Source organism: Oncorhynchus clarkii, unplaced genomic scaffold, assembly GCF_045791955.1.
Source record: "Oncorhynchus clarkii lewisi isolate Uvic-CL-2024 unplaced genomic scaffold, UVic_Ocla_1.0 unplaced_contig_1340_pilon_pilon, whole genome shotgun sequence".
NCBI lineage: Eukaryota > Metazoa > Chordata > Actinopteri > Salmoniformes > Salmonidae > Oncorhynchus > Oncorhynchus clarkii.
The window spans coordinates 84,589-100,412 of record NW_027261064.1 but is presented as its reverse complement, the minus strand read 5'-3'; the positions used below and the strand labels follow the sequence as shown (position 1 = coordinate 100,412).

At 43.5% G+C, this 15,824-nt stretch overlaps 20 non-coding genes across 20 annotated transcripts; all 20 read left to right on the top strand.

Annotated features, from left to right (window-relative positions):
- The first annotated feature begins 410 nt into the window (after positions 1 to 410).
- On the top strand, positions 411 to 497 carry trnay-gua (transfer RNA tyrosine (anticodon GUA)). Its single transcript is given in 2 exon segments — positions 411 to 447; positions 462 to 497. It is a non-coding gene; the product is annotated as a tRNA-Tyr (tRNA).
- Positions 498 to 1,088: 591 nt separating this feature from the next.
- trnay-gua (transfer RNA tyrosine (anticodon GUA)) lies at positions 1,089 to 1,175 on the top strand. Its single transcript is given in 2 exon segments — positions 1,089 to 1,125; positions 1,140 to 1,175. It is a non-coding gene; the product is annotated as a tRNA-Tyr (tRNA).
- A 591-nt stretch (positions 1,176 to 1,766) lies between these two features.
- On the top strand, positions 1,767 to 1,853 carry trnay-gua (transfer RNA tyrosine (anticodon GUA)). The gene is given in 2 exon segments: positions 1,767 to 1,803; positions 1,818 to 1,853. It is a non-coding gene; the product is annotated as a tRNA-Tyr (tRNA).
- Positions 1,854 to 2,444: 591 nt separating this feature from the next.
- On the top strand, positions 2,445 to 2,531 carry trnay-gua (transfer RNA tyrosine (anticodon GUA)). The gene is given in 2 exon segments: positions 2,445 to 2,481; positions 2,496 to 2,531. It is a non-coding gene; the product is annotated as a tRNA-Tyr (tRNA).
- Positions 2,532 to 3,800: 1,269 nt separating this feature from the next.
- On the top strand, positions 3,801 to 3,887 carry trnay-gua (transfer RNA tyrosine (anticodon GUA)). Its single transcript is given in 2 exon segments — positions 3,801 to 3,837; positions 3,852 to 3,887. It is a non-coding gene; the product is annotated as a tRNA-Tyr (tRNA).
- Positions 3,888 to 4,478: 591 nt separating this feature from the next.
- Positions 4,479 to 4,565, top strand: trnay-gua (transfer RNA tyrosine (anticodon GUA)). The gene is given in 2 exon segments: positions 4,479 to 4,515; positions 4,530 to 4,565. It is a non-coding gene; the product is annotated as a tRNA-Tyr (tRNA).
- A 591-nt stretch (positions 4,566 to 5,156) lies between these two features.
- On the top strand, positions 5,157 to 5,243 carry trnay-gua (transfer RNA tyrosine (anticodon GUA)). The gene is given in 2 exon segments: positions 5,157 to 5,193; positions 5,208 to 5,243. It is a non-coding gene; the product is annotated as a tRNA-Tyr (tRNA).
- Positions 5,244 to 5,834: 591 nt separating this feature from the next.
- On the top strand, positions 5,835 to 5,921 carry trnay-gua (transfer RNA tyrosine (anticodon GUA)). The gene is given in 2 exon segments: positions 5,835 to 5,871; positions 5,886 to 5,921. It is a non-coding gene; the product is annotated as a tRNA-Tyr (tRNA).
- Positions 5,922 to 6,512: 591 nt separating this feature from the next.
- trnay-gua (transfer RNA tyrosine (anticodon GUA)) lies at positions 6,513 to 6,599 on the top strand. Its single transcript is given in 2 exon segments — positions 6,513 to 6,549; positions 6,564 to 6,599. It is a non-coding gene; the product is annotated as a tRNA-Tyr (tRNA).
- A 591-nt stretch (positions 6,600 to 7,190) lies between these two features.
- trnay-gua (transfer RNA tyrosine (anticodon GUA)) lies at positions 7,191 to 7,277 on the top strand. The gene is given in 2 exon segments: positions 7,191 to 7,227; positions 7,242 to 7,277. It is a non-coding gene; the product is annotated as a tRNA-Tyr (tRNA).
- A 591-nt stretch (positions 7,278 to 7,868) lies between these two features.
- trnay-gua (transfer RNA tyrosine (anticodon GUA)) lies at positions 7,869 to 7,955 on the top strand. Its single transcript is given in 2 exon segments — positions 7,869 to 7,905; positions 7,920 to 7,955. It is a non-coding gene; the product is annotated as a tRNA-Tyr (tRNA).
- A 1,285-nt stretch (positions 7,956 to 9,240) lies between these two features.
- On the top strand, positions 9,241 to 9,327 carry trnay-gua (transfer RNA tyrosine (anticodon GUA)). The gene is given in 2 exon segments: positions 9,241 to 9,277; positions 9,292 to 9,327. It is a non-coding gene; the product is annotated as a tRNA-Tyr (tRNA).
- Positions 9,328 to 10,596: 1,269 nt separating this feature from the next.
- trnay-gua (transfer RNA tyrosine (anticodon GUA)) lies at positions 10,597 to 10,683 on the top strand. The gene is given in 2 exon segments: positions 10,597 to 10,633; positions 10,648 to 10,683. It is a non-coding gene; the product is annotated as a tRNA-Tyr (tRNA).
- Positions 10,684 to 11,274: 591 nt separating this feature from the next.
- Positions 11,275 to 11,361, top strand: trnay-gua (transfer RNA tyrosine (anticodon GUA)). Its single transcript is given in 2 exon segments — positions 11,275 to 11,311; positions 11,326 to 11,361. It is a non-coding gene; the product is annotated as a tRNA-Tyr (tRNA).
- Positions 11,362 to 11,952: 591 nt separating this feature from the next.
- trnay-gua (transfer RNA tyrosine (anticodon GUA)) lies at positions 11,953 to 12,039 on the top strand. Its single transcript is given in 2 exon segments — positions 11,953 to 11,989; positions 12,004 to 12,039. It is a non-coding gene; the product is annotated as a tRNA-Tyr (tRNA).
- A 591-nt stretch (positions 12,040 to 12,630) lies between these two features.
- Positions 12,631 to 12,717, top strand: trnay-gua (transfer RNA tyrosine (anticodon GUA)). Its single transcript is given in 2 exon segments — positions 12,631 to 12,667; positions 12,682 to 12,717. It is a non-coding gene; the product is annotated as a tRNA-Tyr (tRNA).
- A 591-nt stretch (positions 12,718 to 13,308) lies between these two features.
- trnay-gua (transfer RNA tyrosine (anticodon GUA)) lies at positions 13,309 to 13,395 on the top strand. Its single transcript is given in 2 exon segments — positions 13,309 to 13,345; positions 13,360 to 13,395. It is a non-coding gene; the product is annotated as a tRNA-Tyr (tRNA).
- Positions 13,396 to 13,986: 591 nt separating this feature from the next.
- On the top strand, positions 13,987 to 14,073 carry trnay-gua (transfer RNA tyrosine (anticodon GUA)). Its single transcript is given in 2 exon segments — positions 13,987 to 14,023; positions 14,038 to 14,073. It is a non-coding gene; the product is annotated as a tRNA-Tyr (tRNA).
- Positions 14,074 to 14,664: 591 nt separating this feature from the next.
- On the top strand, positions 14,665 to 14,751 carry trnay-gua (transfer RNA tyrosine (anticodon GUA)). Its single transcript is given in 2 exon segments — positions 14,665 to 14,701; positions 14,716 to 14,751. It is a non-coding gene; the product is annotated as a tRNA-Tyr (tRNA).
- A 591-nt stretch (positions 14,752 to 15,342) lies between these two features.
- Positions 15,343 to 15,429, top strand: trnay-gua (transfer RNA tyrosine (anticodon GUA)). The gene is given in 2 exon segments: positions 15,343 to 15,379; positions 15,394 to 15,429. It is a non-coding gene; the product is annotated as a tRNA-Tyr (tRNA).
- Positions 15,430 to 15,824: the final 395 nt, after the last annotated feature.

Genomic DNA, 15,824 nt, shown 5'->3' with positions numbered 1-15,824 from the left:
GTATAACTTTTTCTGCAGTTGTTCCAAGTTTTTGACTTATGCCTAGTGTTTGTGCCCAAAAGCAAGTCATTCCCTGAGCGGGAATCAAACCCAGGCCGCGGTGGTAAAAGAACCGAATCCTTACCACTAGACCAACAGGGAGAGAGAAAAATACATTTCGCAAGCTAGGGGGCTAAACAGCGATTTTATTCCTCGGCTCACTTTTTGTCTATTCCCAAATGCAACTACTTGCAATCTAAGGGGATGTAGCTCAGAGGAATAGAGCATTAGTTGAACGTACGAAGACCTGGGGGCAATCCTCAGCAGCTCCAAGAAACCACCAAACTCAGCAGATTAATTTCTTAAAGGGAACATATGCTTCTGCCAAACCTCTGACCATCTAGGTGATGGCGTTTGACTACATTTTTTATCCTTCGATAGCTCAGTTGGTAGAGCGGAGGACTGTAGGTGAAATTGCTGTAATCCTTAGGTCGCTGGTTCAAATCCGGCTCGAAGGATTGTACTTTTTCTTGTGGCTTACGGCAACTTTTTGACAGCAGTGTACCATGACATGTGCTTGACAAAAAAATATCTTTCCCTGAGAGAAGAAATCTTCACTTGTTGACCTTTGATAGGAATGTTGGTAGAGCAGCAGAGAGTTCTCGAGATTGCAACAGTCCTTAGGTCGCTGATTCAGAAGAGTATAACTTATTCTGCAGTTGTTCCAAGTTTTTGACTTATGCCTAGTGTTTACCCAAAAGCAAGTCATTCCCTGAGCGGGAATCAAACCCAGGCCGCGGTGGTAAAAGAACCGAATCCTTACCACTAGACCAACAGGGAGAGAGAAAAATACATTTCGCAAGCTAGGGGGCTAAACAGCGATTTTATTCCTCGGCTCACTTTTTGTCTATTCCCAAATGCAACTACTTGCAATCTAAGGGGATGTAGCTCAGAGGAATAGAGCATTAGTTGAACGTACGAAGACCTGGGGGCAATCCTCAGCAGCTCCAAGAAACCACCAAACTCAGCAGATTAATTTCTTAAAGGGAACATATGCTTCTGCCAAACCTCTGACCATCTAGGTGATGGTGTTTGACTACATTTTTTATCCTTCGATAGCTCAGTTGGTAGAGCGGAGGACTGTAGGTGAAATTGCTGTAATCCTTAGGTCGCTGGTTCAAATCCGGCTCGAAGGATTGTACTTTTTCTTGTGGCTTACGCCAACTTTTTGACAGCAGTGTACCATGACATGTGCTTGACAAAAAAATATCTTTCCCTGAGAGAAGAAATCTTCACTTGTTGACCTTTGATAGGAATGTTGGTAGAGCAGCAGAGAGTTCTCGAGATTGCAACAGTCCTTAGGTCGCTGATTCAGAAGAGTATAACTTTTTCTGCAGTTGTGCCAAGTTTTTGACTTATGCCTAGTGTTTCCCCAAAAGCAAGTCATTCCCTGAGCGGGAATCAAACCCAGGCAGCGGTGGTAAAAGAACCGAATCCTAACCACTAGACCAACAGGGAGAGAGAAAAATACATTTTGCAAGCTATGGGGCTAAACAGCGATTTTATTCCTCGGCTCACTTTTTGTCTATTTCCAAATGCAACTACTTGCAATCTAAGGGGATGTAGCTCAGAGGAATAGAGCATTAGTTGAACGTACGAAGACCTGGGGGATATCCTCAGCAGCTCCAAGAAACCACCAAACTCATCAGATTAATTTCTTAAAGGGAACATATGCTTCTGCCAAACCTCTGACCATCTAGGTGATGGTGTTTGACTACATTTTTTATCCTTCGATAGCTCAGTTGGTAGAGCGGAGGACTGTAGGTGAAATTGCTGTAATCCTTAGGTCGCTGGTTCAAATCCGGCTCGAAGGATTGTACTTTTTCTTGTGGCTTACACCAACTTTTTGACAGCAGTGTACCATGACATGTGCTTGACAAAAAAATATCTTTCCCTGAGAGAAGAAATCTTCACTTGTTGACCTTTGATAGGAATGTTGGTAGAGCAGCAGAGAGTTCTCGAGATTGCAACAGTCCTTAGGTCGCTGATTCAGAAGAGTATAACTTATTCTGCAGTTGTTCCAAGTTTTTGACTTATGCCTAGTGTTTACCCAAAAGCAAGTCATTCCCTGAGCGGGAATCAAACCCAGGCCGCGGTGGTAAAAGAACCGAATCCTTACCACTAGACCAACAGGGAGAGAGAAAAATACATTTCGCAAGCTAGGGGGCTAAACAGCGATTTTATTCCTCGGCTCACTTTTTGTCTATTCCCAAATGCAACTACTTGCAATCTAAGGGGATGTAGCTCAGAGGAATAGAGCATTAGTTGAACGTACGAAGACCTGGGGGCAATCCTCAGCAGCTCCAAGAAACCACCAAACTCATCAGATTAATTTCTTAAAGGGAACATATGCTTCTGCCAAACCTCTGACCATCTAGGTGATGGTGTTTGACTACATTTTTTATCCTTCGATAGCTCAGTTGGTAGAGCGGAGGACTGTAGGTGAAATTGCTGTAATCCTTAGGTCGCTGGTTCAAATCCGGCTCGAAGGATTGTACTTTTTCTTGTGGCTTACACCAACTTTTTGACAGCAGTGTACCATGACATGTGCTTGACAAAAAAATATCTTTCCCTGAGAGAAGAAATCTTCACTTGTTGACCTTTGATAGGAATGTTGGTAGAGCAGCAGAGAGTTCTCGAGATTGCAACAGTCCTTAGGTCGCTGATTCAGAAGAGTATAACTTATTCTGCAGTTGTTCCAAGTTTTTGACTTATGCCTAGTGTTTACCCAAAAGCAAGTCATTCCCTGAGCGGGAATCAAACCCAGGCCGCGGTGGTAAAAGAACCGAATCCTTACCACTAGACCAACAGGGAGAGAGAAAAATACATTTCGCAAGCTAGGGGGCTAAACAGCGATTTTATTCCTTGGCTCACTTTTTGTCTATTCCCAAATGCAACTACTTGCAATCTAAGGGGATGTAGCTCAGAGGAATAGAGCATTAGTTGAACGTACGAAGACCTGGGGGCAATCCTCAGCAGCTCCAAGAAACCACCAAACTCAGCAGATTAATTTCTTAAAGGGAACATATGCTTCTGCCAAACCTCTGACCATCTAGGTGATGGTGTTTGACTACATTTTTTATCCTTCGATAGCTCAGTTGGTAGAGCGGAGGACTGTAGGTGAAATTGCTGTAATCCTTAGGTCGCTTGTTCAAATCCGGCTCGAAGGATTGTACTTTTTCTTGTGGCTTACGGCAACTTTTTGACAGCAGTGAACCATGACATGTGCTTGACAAAAAAATATCTTTCCCTGAGAGAAGAAATCTTCACTTGTTGACCTTTGATAGGAATGTTGGTAGAGCAGCAGAGAGTTCTCGAGATTGCAACAGTCCTTAGGTCGCTGATTCAGAAGAGTATAACTTTTTCTGCAGTTGTGCCAAGTTTTTGACTTATGCCTAGTGTTTCCCCAAAAGCAAGTCATTCCCTGAGCGGGAATCAAACCCAGGCAGCGGTGGTAAAAGAACCGAATCCTAACCACTAGACCAACAGGGAGAGAGAAAAATACATTTCGCAAGCTATGGGGCTAAACAGCGATTTTATTCCTCGGCTCACTTTTTGTCTATTTCCAAATGCAACTACTTGCAATCTAAGGGGATGTAGCTCAGAGGAATAGAGCATTAGTTGAACGTACGAAGACCTGGGGGATATCCTCAGCAGCTCCAAGAAACCACCAAACTCATCAGATTAATTTCTTAAAGGGAACATATGCTTCTGCCAAACCTCTGACCATCTAGGTGATGGTGTTTGACTACATTTTTTATCCTTCGATAGCTCAGTTGGTAGAGCGGAGGACTGTAGGTGAAATTGCTGTAATCCTTAGGTCGCTGGTTCAAATCCGGCTCGAAGGATTGTACTTTTTCTTGTGGCTTACACCAACTTTTTGACAGCAGTGTACCATGACATGTGCTTGACAAAAAAATATCTTTCCCTGAGAGAAGAAATCTTCACTTGTTGACCTTTGATAGGAATGTTGGTAGAGCAGCAGAGAGTTCTCGAGATTGCAACAGTCCTTAGGTCGCTGATTCAGAAGAGTATAACTTATTCTGCAGTTGTTCCAAGTTTTTGACTTATGCCTAGTGTTTACCCAAAAGCAAGTCATTCCCTGAGCGGGAATCAAACCCAGGCCGCGGTGGTAAAAGAACCGAATCCTTACCACTAGACCAACAGGGAGAGAGAAAAATACATTTCGCAAGCTAGGGGGCTAAACAGCGATTTTATTCCTCGGCTCACTTTTTGTCTATTTCCAAATGCAACTACTTGCAATCTAAGGGGATGTAGCTCAGAGGAATAGAGCATTAGTTGAACGTACGAAGACCTGGGGGATATCCTCAGCAGCTCCAAGAAACCACCAAACTCATCAGATTAATTTCTTAAAGGGAACATATGCTTCTGCCAAACCTCTGACCATCTAGGTGATGGTGTTTGACTACATTTTTTATCCTTCGATAGCTCAGTTGGTAGAGCGGAGGACTGTAGGTGAAATTGCTGTAATCCTTAGGTCGCTGGTTCAAATCCGGCTCGAAGGATTGTACTTTTTCTTGTGGCTTACACCAACTTTTTGACAGCAGTGTACCATGACATGTGCTTGACAAAAAAATATCTTTCCCTGAGAGAAGAAATCTTCACTTGTTGACCTTTGATAGGAATGTTGGTAGAGCAGCAGAGAGTTCTCGAGATTGCAACAGTCCTTAGGTCGCTGATTCAGAAGAGTATAACTTATTCTGCAGTTGTTCCAAGTTTTTGACTTATGCCTAGTGTTTACCCAAAAGCAAGTCATTCCCTGAGCGGGAATCAAACCCAGGCCGCGGTGGTAAAAGAACCGAATCCTTACCACTAGACCAACAGGGAGAGAGAAAAATACATTTCGCAAGCTAGGGGGCTAAACAGCGATTTTATTCCTCGGCTCACTTTTTGTCTATTCCCAAATGCAACTACTTGCAATCTAAGGGGATGTAGCTCAGAGGAATAGAGCATTAGTTGAACGTACGAAGACCTGGGGGCAATCCTCAGCAGCTCCAAGAAACCACCAAACTCATCAGATTAATTTCTTAAAGGGAACATATGCTTCTGCCAAACCTCTGACCATCTAGGTGATGGTGTTTGACTACATTTTTTATCCTTCGATAGCTCAGTTGGTAGAGCGGAGGACTGTAGGTGAAATTGCTGTAATCCTTAGGTCGCTGGTTCAAATCCGGCTCGAAGGATTGTACTTTTTCTTGTGGCTTACACCAACTTTTTGACAGCAGTGTACCATGACATGTGCTTGACAAAAAAATATCTTTCCCTGAGAGAAGAAATCTTCACTTGTTGACCTTTGATAGGAATGTTGGTAGAGCAGCAGAGAGTTCTCGAGATTGCAACAGTCCTTAGGTCGCTGATTCAGAAGAGTATAACTTATTCTGCAGTTGTTCCAAGTTTTTGACTTATGCCTAGTGTTTACCCAAAAGCAAGTCATTCCCTGAGCGGGAATCAAACCCAGGCCGCGGTGGTAAAAGAACCGAATCCTTACCACTAGACCAACAGGGAGAGAGAAAAATACATTTCGCAAGCTAGGGGGCTAAACAGCGATTTTATTCCTCGGCTCACTTTTTGTCTATTCCCAAATGCAACTACTTGCAATCTAAGGGGATGTAGCTCAGAGGAATAGAGCATTAGTTGAACGTACGAAGACCTGGGGGCAATCCTCAGCAGCTCCAAGAAACCACCAAACTCATCAGATTAATTTCTTAAAGGGAACATATGCTTCTGCCAAACCTCTGACCATCTAGGTGATGGTGTTTGACTACATTTTTTATCCTTCGATAGCTCAGTTGGTAGAGCGGAGGACTGTAGGTGAAATTGCTGTAATCCTTAGGTCGCTGGTTCAAATCCGGCTCGAAGGATTGTACTTTTTCTTGTGGCTTACACCAACTTTTTGACAGCAGTGTACCATGACATGTGCTTGACAAAAAAATATCTTTCCCTGAGAGAAGAAATCTTCACTTGTTGACCTTTGATAGGAATGTTGGTAGAGCAGCAGAGAGTTCTCGAGATTGCAACAGTCCTTAGGTCGCTGATTCAGAAGAGTATAACTTTTTCTGCAGTTGTGCCAAGTTTTTGACTTATGCCTAGTGTTTCCCCAAAAGCAAGTCATTCCCTGAGCGGGAATCAAACCCAGGCAGCGGTGGTAAAAGAACCGAATCCTAACCACTAGACCAACAGGGAGAGAGAAAAATACATTTCGCAAGCTAGGGGGCTAAACAGCGATTTTATTCCTCGGCTCACTTTTTGTCTATTTCCAAATGCAACTACTTGCAATCTAAGGGGATGTAGCTCAGAGGAATAGAGCATTAGTTGAACGTACGAAGACCTGGGGGATATCCTCAGCAGCTCCAAGAAACCACCAAACTCATCAGATTAATTTCTTAAAGGGAACATATGCTTCTGCCAAACCTCTGACCATCTAGGTGATGGTGTTTGACTACATTTTTTATCCTTCGATAGCTCAGTTGGTAGAGCGGAGGACTGTAGGTGAAATTGCTGTAATCCTTAGGTCGCTGGTTCAAATCCGGCTCGAAGGATTGTACTTTTTCTTGTGGCTTACACCAACTTTTTGACAGCAGTGTACCATGACATGTGCTTGACAAAAAAATATCTTTCCCTGAGAGAAGAAATCTTCACTTGTTGACCTTTGATAGGAATGTTGGTAGAGCAGCAGAGAGTTCTCGAGATTGCAACAGTCCTTAGGTCGCTGATTCAGAAGAGTATAACTTATTCTGCAGTTGTTCCAAGTTTTTGACTTATGCCTAGTGTTTACCCAAAAGCAAGTCATTCCCTGAGCGGGAATCAAACCCAGGCCGCGGTGGTAAAAGAACCGAATCCTTACCACTAGACCAACAGGGAGAGAGAAAAATACATTTCGCAAGCTAGGGGGCTAAACAGCGATTTTATTCCTCGGCTCACTTTTTGTCTATTTCCAAATGCAACTACTTGCAATCTAAGGGGATGTAGCTCAGAGGAATAGAGCATTAGTTGAACGTACGAAGACCTGGGGGATATCCTCAGCAGCTCCAAGAAACCACCAAACTCATCAGATTAATTTCTTAAAGGGAACATATGCTTCTGCCAAACCTCTGACCATCTAGGTGATGGTGTTTGACTACATTTTTTATCCTTCGATAGCTCAGTTGGTAGAGCGGAGGACTGTAGGTGAAATTGCTGTAATCCTTAGGTCGCTGGTTCAAATCCGGCTCGAAGGATTGTACTTTTTCTTGTGGCTTACACCAACTTTTTGACAGCAGTGTACCATGACATGTGCTTGACAAAAAAATATCTTTCCCTGAGAGAAGAAATCTTCACTTGTTGACCTTTGATAGGAATGTTGGTAGAGCAGCAGAGAGTTCTCGAGATTGCAACAGTCCTTAGGTCGCTGATTCAGAAGAGTATAACTTATTCTGCAGTTGTTCCAAGTTTTTGACTTATGCCTAGTGTTTACCCAAAAGCAAGTCATTCCCTGAGCGGGAATCAAACCCAGGCCGCGGTGGTAAAAGAACCGAATCCTTACCACTAGACCAACAGGGAGAGAGAAAAATACATTTCGCAAGCTAGGGGGCTAAACAGCGATTTTATTCCTCGGCTCACTTTTTGTCTATTCCCAAATGCAACTACTTGCAATCTAAGGGGATGTAGCTCAGAGGAATAGAGCATTAGTTGAACGTACGAAGACCTGGGGGCAATCCTCAGCAGCTCCAAGAAACCACCAAACTCAGCAGATTAATTTCTTAAAGGGAACATATGCTTCTGCCAAACCTCTGACCATCTAGGTGATGGTGTTTGACTACATTTTTTATCCTTCGATAGCTCAGTTGGTAGAGCGGAGGACTGTAGGTGAAATTGCTGTAATCCTTAGGTCGCTGGTTCAAATCCGGCTCGAAGGATTGTACTTTTTCTTGTGGCTTACACCAACTTTTTGACAGCAGTGTACCATGACATGTGCTTGACAAAAAAATATCTTTCCCTGAGAGAAGAAATCTTCACTTGTTGACCTTTGATAGGAATGTTGGTAGAGCAGCAGAGAGTTCTCGAGATTGCAACAGTCCTTAGGTCGCTGATTCAGAAGAGTATAACTTATTCTGCAGTTGTTCCAAGTTTTTGACTTATGCCTAGTGTTTACCCAAAAGCAAGTCATTCCCTGAGCGGGAATCAAACCCAGGCCGCGGTGGTAAAAGAACCGAATCCTTACCACTAGACCAACAGGGAGAGAGAAAAATACATTTCGCAAGCTAGGGGGCTAAACAGCGATTTTATTCCTCGGCTCACTTTTTGTCTATTCCCAAATGCAACTACTTGCAATCTAAGGGGATGTAGCTCAGAGGAATAGAGCATTAGTTGAACGTACGAAGACCTGGGGGCAATCCTCAGCAGCTCCAAGAAACCACCAAACTCAGCAGATTAATTTCTTAAAGGGAACATATGCTTCTGCCAAACCTCTGACCATCTAGGTGATGGTGTTTGACTACATTTTTTATCCTTCGATAACTCAGTTGGTAGAGCGGAGGACTGTAGGTGAAATTGCTCTAATCCTTAGGTCGCTTGTTCAAATCCGGCTCGAAGGATTGTACTTTTTCTTGTGGCTTACGCCAACTTTTTGACAGCAGTGTACCATGACATGTGCTTGACAAAAAAATATATTTCCCTGAGAGAAGAAATCTTCACTTGTTGACCTTTGATAGGAATGTTGGTAGAGCAGCAGAGAGTTCTCGAGATTGCAACAGTCCTTAGGTCGCTGATTCAGAAGAGTATAACTTTTTCTGCAGTTGTGCCAAGTTTTTGACTTATGCCTAGTGTTTCCCCAAAAGCCCCCTGAAAAGCAAGTCATTCCCTGAGCGGGAATCAAACCCAGGCTGAGCGCGGTGGTAAAAGAACCGAATCCTTACCACTAGACCAACAGGGAGAGAGAAAAATACATTTCGCAAGCTAGGGGGCTAAACAGCGATTTTATTCCTCGGCTCACTTTTTGTCTATTCCCAAATGCAACTACTTGCAATCTAAGGGGATGTAGCTCAGAGGAATAGAGCATTAGTTGAACGTACGAAGACCTGGGGGCAATCCTCAGCAGCTCCAAGAAACCACCAAACTCAGCAGATTAATTTCTTAAAGGGAACATATGCTTCTGCCAAACCTCTGACCATCTAGGTGATGGCGTTTGACTACATTTTTTATCCTTCGATAGCTCAGTTGGTAGAGCGGAGGACTGTAGGTGAAATTGCTGTAATCCTTAGGTCGCTGGTTCAAATCCGGCTCGAAGGATTGTACTTTTTCTTGTGGCTTACGCCAACTTTTTGACAGCAGTGTACCATGACATGTGCTTGACAAAAAAATATCTTTCCCTGAGAGAAGAAATCTTCACTTGTTGACCTTTGATAGGAATGTTGGTAGAGCAGCAGAGAGTTCTCGAGATTGCAACAGTCCTTAGGTCGCTGATTCAGAAGAGTATAACTTATTCTGCAGTTGTTCCAAGTTTTTGACTTATGCCTAGTGTTTACCCAAAAGCAAGTCATTCCCTGAGCGGGAATCAAACCCAGGCCGCGGTGGTAAAAGACCCGAATCCTTACCACTAGACCAACAGGGAGAGAGAAAAATACATTTCGCAAGCTAGGGGGCTAAACAGCGATTTTATTCCTCGGCTCACTTTTTGTCTATTCCCAAATGCAACTACTTGCAATCTAAGGGGATGTAGCTCAGAGGAATAGAGCATTAGTTGAACGTACGAAGACCTGGGGGCAATCCTCAGCAGCTCCAAGAAACCACCAAACTCAGCAGATTAATTTCTTAAAGGGAACATATGCTTCTGCCAAACCTCTGACCATCTAGGTGATGGTGTTTGACTACATTTTTTATCCTTCGATAGCTCAGTTGGTAGAGCGGAGGACTGTAGGTGAAATTGCTGTAATCCTTAGGTCGCTTGTTCAAATCCGGCTCGAAGGATTGTACTTTTTCTTGTGCCTTACGCCAACTTTTTGACAGCAGTGTACCATGACATGTGCTTGACAAAAAAATATCTTTCTCTGCGAGAAGAAATCTTCACTTGTTGACCTTTGATAGGAATGTTGGTGGAGCAGCAGAGAGTTCTCGAGATTGCAACAGTCCTTAGGTCGCTGATTCAGAAGAGTATAACTTATTCTGCAGTTGTTCCAAGTTTTTGACTTATGCCTAGTGTTTACCCAAAAGCAAGTCATTCCCTGAGCGGGAATCAAACCCAGGCCGCGGTGGTAAAAGAACCGAATCCTTACCACTAGACCAACAGGGAGAGAGAAAAATACATTTCGCAAGCTAGGGGGCTAAACAGCGATTTTATTCCTCGGCTCACTTTTTGTCTATTCCCAAATGCAACTACTTGCAATCTAAGGGGATGTAGCTCAGAGGAATAGAGCATTAGTTGAACGTACGAAGACCTGGGGGCAATCCTTAGCAGCTCCAAGAAACCACCAAACTCAGCAGATTAATTTCTTAAAGGGAACATATGCTTCTGCCAAACCTCTGACCATCTAGGTGATGGCGTTTGACTACATTTTTTATCCTTCGATAGCTCAGTTGGTAGAGCGGAGGACTGTAGGTGAAATTGCTGTAATCCTTAGGTCGCTGGTTCAAATCCGGCTCGAAGGATTGTACTTTTTCTTGTGGCTTACGGCAACTTTTTGACAGCAGTGTACCATGACATGTGCTTGACAAAAAAATATATTTCCCTGAGAGAAGAAATCTTCACTTGTTGACCTTTGATAGGAATGTTGGTAGAGCAGCAGAGAGTTCTCGAGATTGCAACAGTCCTTATGTCGCTGACTCAGAAGAGTATAACTTATTCTGCAGTTGTTCCAAGTTTTTGACTTATGCCTAGTGTTTACCCAAAAGCAAGTCATTCCCTGAGCGGGAATCAAACCCAGGCCGCGGTGGTAAAAGAACCGAATCCTTACCACTAGACCAACAGGGAGAGAGAAAAATACATTTCGCAAGCTAGGGGGCTAAACAGCGATTTTATTCCTCGGCTCACTTTTTGTCTATTCCCAAATGCAACTACTTGCAATCTAAGGGGATGTAGCTCAGAGGAATAGAGCATTAGTTGAACGTACGAAGACCTGGGGGCAATCCTCAGCAGCTCCAAGAAACCACCAAACTCAGCAGATTAATTTCTTAAAGGGAACATATGCTTCTGCCAAACCTCTGACCATCTAGGTGATGGCGTTTGACTACATTTTTTATCCTTCGATAGCTCAGTTGGTAGAGCGGAGGACTGTAGGTGAAATTGCTGTAATCCTTAGGTCGCTGGTTCAAATCCGGCTCGAAGGATTGTACTTTTTCTTGTGGCTTACGCCAACTTTTTGACAGCAGTGTACCATGACATGTGCTTGACAAAAAAATATCTTTCCCTGAGAGAAGAAATCTTCACTTGTTGACCTTTGATAGGAATGTTGGTAGAGCAGCAGAGAGTTCTCGAGATTGCAACAGTCCTTAGGTCGCTGATTCAGAAGAGTATAACTTATTCTGCAGTTGTTCCAAGTTTTTGACTTATGCCTAGTGTTTACCCAAAAGCAAGTCATTCCCTGAGCGGGAATCAAACCCAGGCCGCGGTGGTAAAAGAACCGAATCCTTACCACTAGACCAACAGGGAGAGAGAAAAATACATTTCGCAAGCTAGGGGGCTAAACAGCGATTTTATTCCTCGGCTCACTTTTTGTCTATTCCCAAATGCAACTACTTGCAATCTAAGGGGATGTAGCTCAGAGGAATAGAGCATTAGTTGAACGTACGAAGACCTGGGGGCAATCCTTAGCAGCTCCAAGAAACCACCAAACTCAGCAGATTAATTTCTTAAAGGGAACATATGCTTCTGCCAAACCTCTGACCATCTAGGTGATGGCGTTTGACTACATTTTTTATCCTTCGATAGCTCAGTTGGTAGAGCGGAGGACTGTAGGTGAAATTGCTGTAATCCTTAGGTCGCTGGTTCAAATCCGGCTCGAAGGATTGTACTTTTTCTTGTGGCTTACGGCAACTTTTTGACAGCAGTGTACCATGACATGTGCTTGACAAAAAAATATATTTCCCTGAGAGAAGAAATCTTCACTTGTTGACCTTTGATAGGAATGTTGGTAGAGCAGCAGAGAGTTCTCGAGATTGCAACAGTCCTTAGGTCGCTGACTCAGAAGAGTATAACTTATTCTGCAGTTGTTCCAAGTTTTTGACTTATGCCTAGTGTTTACCCAAAAGCAAGTCATTCCCTGAGCGGGAATCAAACCCAGGCCGCGGTGGTAAAAGAACCGAATCCTTACCACTAGACCAACAGGGAGAGAGAAAAATACATTTCGCAAGCTAGGGGGCTAAACAGCGATTTTATTCCTCGGCTCACTTTTTGTCTATTCCCAAATGCAACTACTTGCAATCTAAGGGGATGTAGCTCAGAGGAATAGAGCATTAGTTGAACGTACGAAGACCTGGGGGCAATCCTCAGCAGCTCCAAGAAACCACCAAACTCAGCAGATTAATTTCTTAAAGGGAACATATGCTTCTGCCAAACCTCTGACCATCTAGGTGATGGTGTTTGACTACATTTTTTATCCTTCGATAGCTCAGTTGGTAGAGCGGAGGACTGTAGGTGAAATTGCTGTAATCCTTAGGTCGCTGGTTCAAATCCGGCTCGAAGGATTGTACTTTTTCTTGTGGCTTACGCCAACTTTTTGACAGCAGTGTACCATGACATGTGCTTGACAAAAAAATATCTTTCCCTGAGAGAAGAAATCTTCACTTGTTGACCTTTGATAGGAATGTTGGTAGAGCAGCAGAGAGTTCTCGAGATTGCAACAGTCCTTAGGTCGCTGATTCAGAAGAGTATAACTTTTTCTGCAGTTGTGCCAAGTTTTTGACTTATGCCTAGTGTTTCCCCAAAAGCAAGTCATTCCCTGAGCGGGAATCAAACCCAGGCAGCGGTGGTAAAAGAACCGAATCCTAACCACTAGACCAACAGGGAGAGAGAAAAATACATTTCGCAAGCTAGGGGGCTAAACAGCGATTTTATTCCTCGGCTCACTTTTTGTCTATTCCCAAATGCAACTACTTGCAATCTAAGGGGATGTAGCTCAGAGGAATAGAGCATTAGTTGAACGTACGAAGACCTGGGGGCAATCCTTAGCAGCTCCAAGAAACCACCAAACTCAGCAGATTAATTTCTTAAAGGGAACATATGCTTCTGCCAAACCTCTGACCATCTAGGTGATGGCGTTTGACTACATTTTTTATCCTTCGATAGCTCAGTTGGTAGAGCGGAGGACTGTAGGTGAAATTGCTGTAATCCTTAGGTCGCTGGTTCAAATCCGGCTCGAAGGATTGTACTTTTTCTTGTGGCTTACGCCAACTTTTTGACAGCAGTGTACCATGACATGTGCTTGACAAAAAAATATCTTTCCCTGAGAGAAGAAATCTTCACTTGTTGACCTTTGATAGGAATGTTGGTAGAGCAGCAGAGAGTTCTCGAGATTGCAACAGTCCTTAGGTCGCTGATTCAGAAGAGTATAACTTATTCTGCAGTTGTTCCAAGTTTTTGACTTATGCCTAGTGTTTACCCAAAAGCAAGTCATTCCCTGAGCGGGAATCAAACCCAGGCCGCGGTGGTAAAAGAACCGAATCCTTACCACTAGACCAACAGGGAGAGAGAAAAATACATTTCGCAAGCTAGGGGGCTAAACAGCGATTTTATTCCTCGGCTCACTTTTTGTCTATTCCCAAATGCAACTACTTGCAATCTAAGGGGATGTAGCTCAGAGGAATAGAGCATTAGTTGAACGTACGAAGACCTGGGGGCAATCCTTAGCAGCTCCAAGAAACCACCAAACTCAGCAGATTAATTTCTTAAAGGGAACATATGCTTCTGCCAAACCTCTGACCATCTAGGTGATGGCGTTTGACTACATTTTTTATCCTTCGATAGCTCAGTTGGTAGAGCGGAGGACTGTAGGTGAAATTGCTGTAATCCTTAGGTCGCTGGTTCAAATCCGGCTCGAAGGATTGTACTTTTTCTTGTGGCTTACGGCAACTTTTTGACAGCAGTGTACCATGACATGTGCTTGACAAAAAAATATCTTTCCCTGAGAGAAGAAATCTTCACTTGTTGACCTTTGATAGGAATGTTGGTAGAGCAGCAGAGAGTTCTCGAGATTGCAACAGTCCTTAGGTCGCTGATTCAGAAGAGTATAACTTTTTCTGCAGTTGTGCCAAGTTTTTGACTTATGCCTAGTGTTTCCCCAAAAGCAAGTCATTCCCTGAGCGGGAATCAAACCCAGGCCGCGGTGGTAAAAGAACCGAATCCTAACCACTAGACCAACAGGGAGAGAGAAAAATACATTTCGCAAGCTAGGGGGCTAAACAGCGATTTTATTCCTCGGCTCACTTTTTGTCTATTCCCAAATGCAACTACTTGCAATCTAAGGGGATGTAGCTCAGAGGAATAGAGCATTAGTTGAACGTACGAAGACCTGGGGGCAATCCTCAGCAGCTCCAAGAAACCACCAAACTCAGCAGATTAATTTCTTAAAGGGAACATATGCTTCTGCCAAACCTCTGACCATCTAGGTGATGGCGTTTGACTACATTTTTTATCCTTCGATAGCTCAGTTGGTAGAGCGGAGGACTGTAGGTGAAATTGCTGTAATCCTTAGGTCGCTGGTTCAAATCCGGCTCGAAGGATTGTACTTTTTCTTGTGGCTTACGGCAACTTTTTGACAGCAGTGTACCATGACATGTGCTTGACAAAAAAATATCTTTCCCTGAGAGAAGAAATCTTCACTTGTTGACCTTTGATAGGAATGTTGGTAGAGCAGCAGAGAGTTCTCGAGATTGCAACAGTCCTTAGGTCGCTGATTCAGAAGAGTATAACTTATTCTGCAGTTGTTCCAAGTTTTTGACTTATGCCTAGTGTTTACCCAAAAGCAAGTCATTCCCTGAGCGGGAATCAAACCCAGGCCGCGGTGGTAAAAGAACCGAATCCTTACCACTAGACCAACAGGGAGAGAGAAAAATACATTTCGCAAGCTAGGGGGCTAAACAGCGATTTTATTCCTCGGCTCACTTTTTGTCTATTCCCAAATGCAACTACTTGCAATCTAAGGGGATGTAGCTCAGAGGAATAGAGCATTAGTTGAACGTACGAAGACCTGGGGGCAATCCTCAGCAGCTCCAAGAAACCACCAAACTCAGCAGATTAATTTCTTAAAGGGAACATATGCTTCTGCCAAACCTCTGACCATCTAGGTGATGGTGTTTGACTACATTTTTTATCCTTCGATAGCTCAGTTGGTAGAGCGGAGGACTGTAGGTGAAATTGCTGTAATCCTTAGGTCGCTGGTTCAAATCCGGCTCGAAGGATTGTACTTTTTCTTGTGGCTTACGCCAACTTTTTGACAGCAGTGTACCATGACATGTGCTTGACAAAAAAATATCTTTCCCTGAGAGAAGAAATCTTCACTTGTTGACCTTTGATAGGAATGTTGGTAGAGCAGCAGAGAGTTCTCGAGATTGCAACAGTCCTTAGGTCGCTGATTCAGAAGAGTATAACTTTTTCTGCAGTTGTGCCAAGTTTTTGACTTATGCCTAGTGTTTCCCCAAAAGCAAGTCATTCCCTGAGCGGGAATCAAACCCAGGCAGCGGTGGTAAAAGAACCGAATCCTAACCACTAGACCAACAGGGAGAGAGAAAAATACATTTCGCAAGCTATGGGGCTAAACAGCGATTTTATTCCTCGGCTCACTTTTTGTCTATTT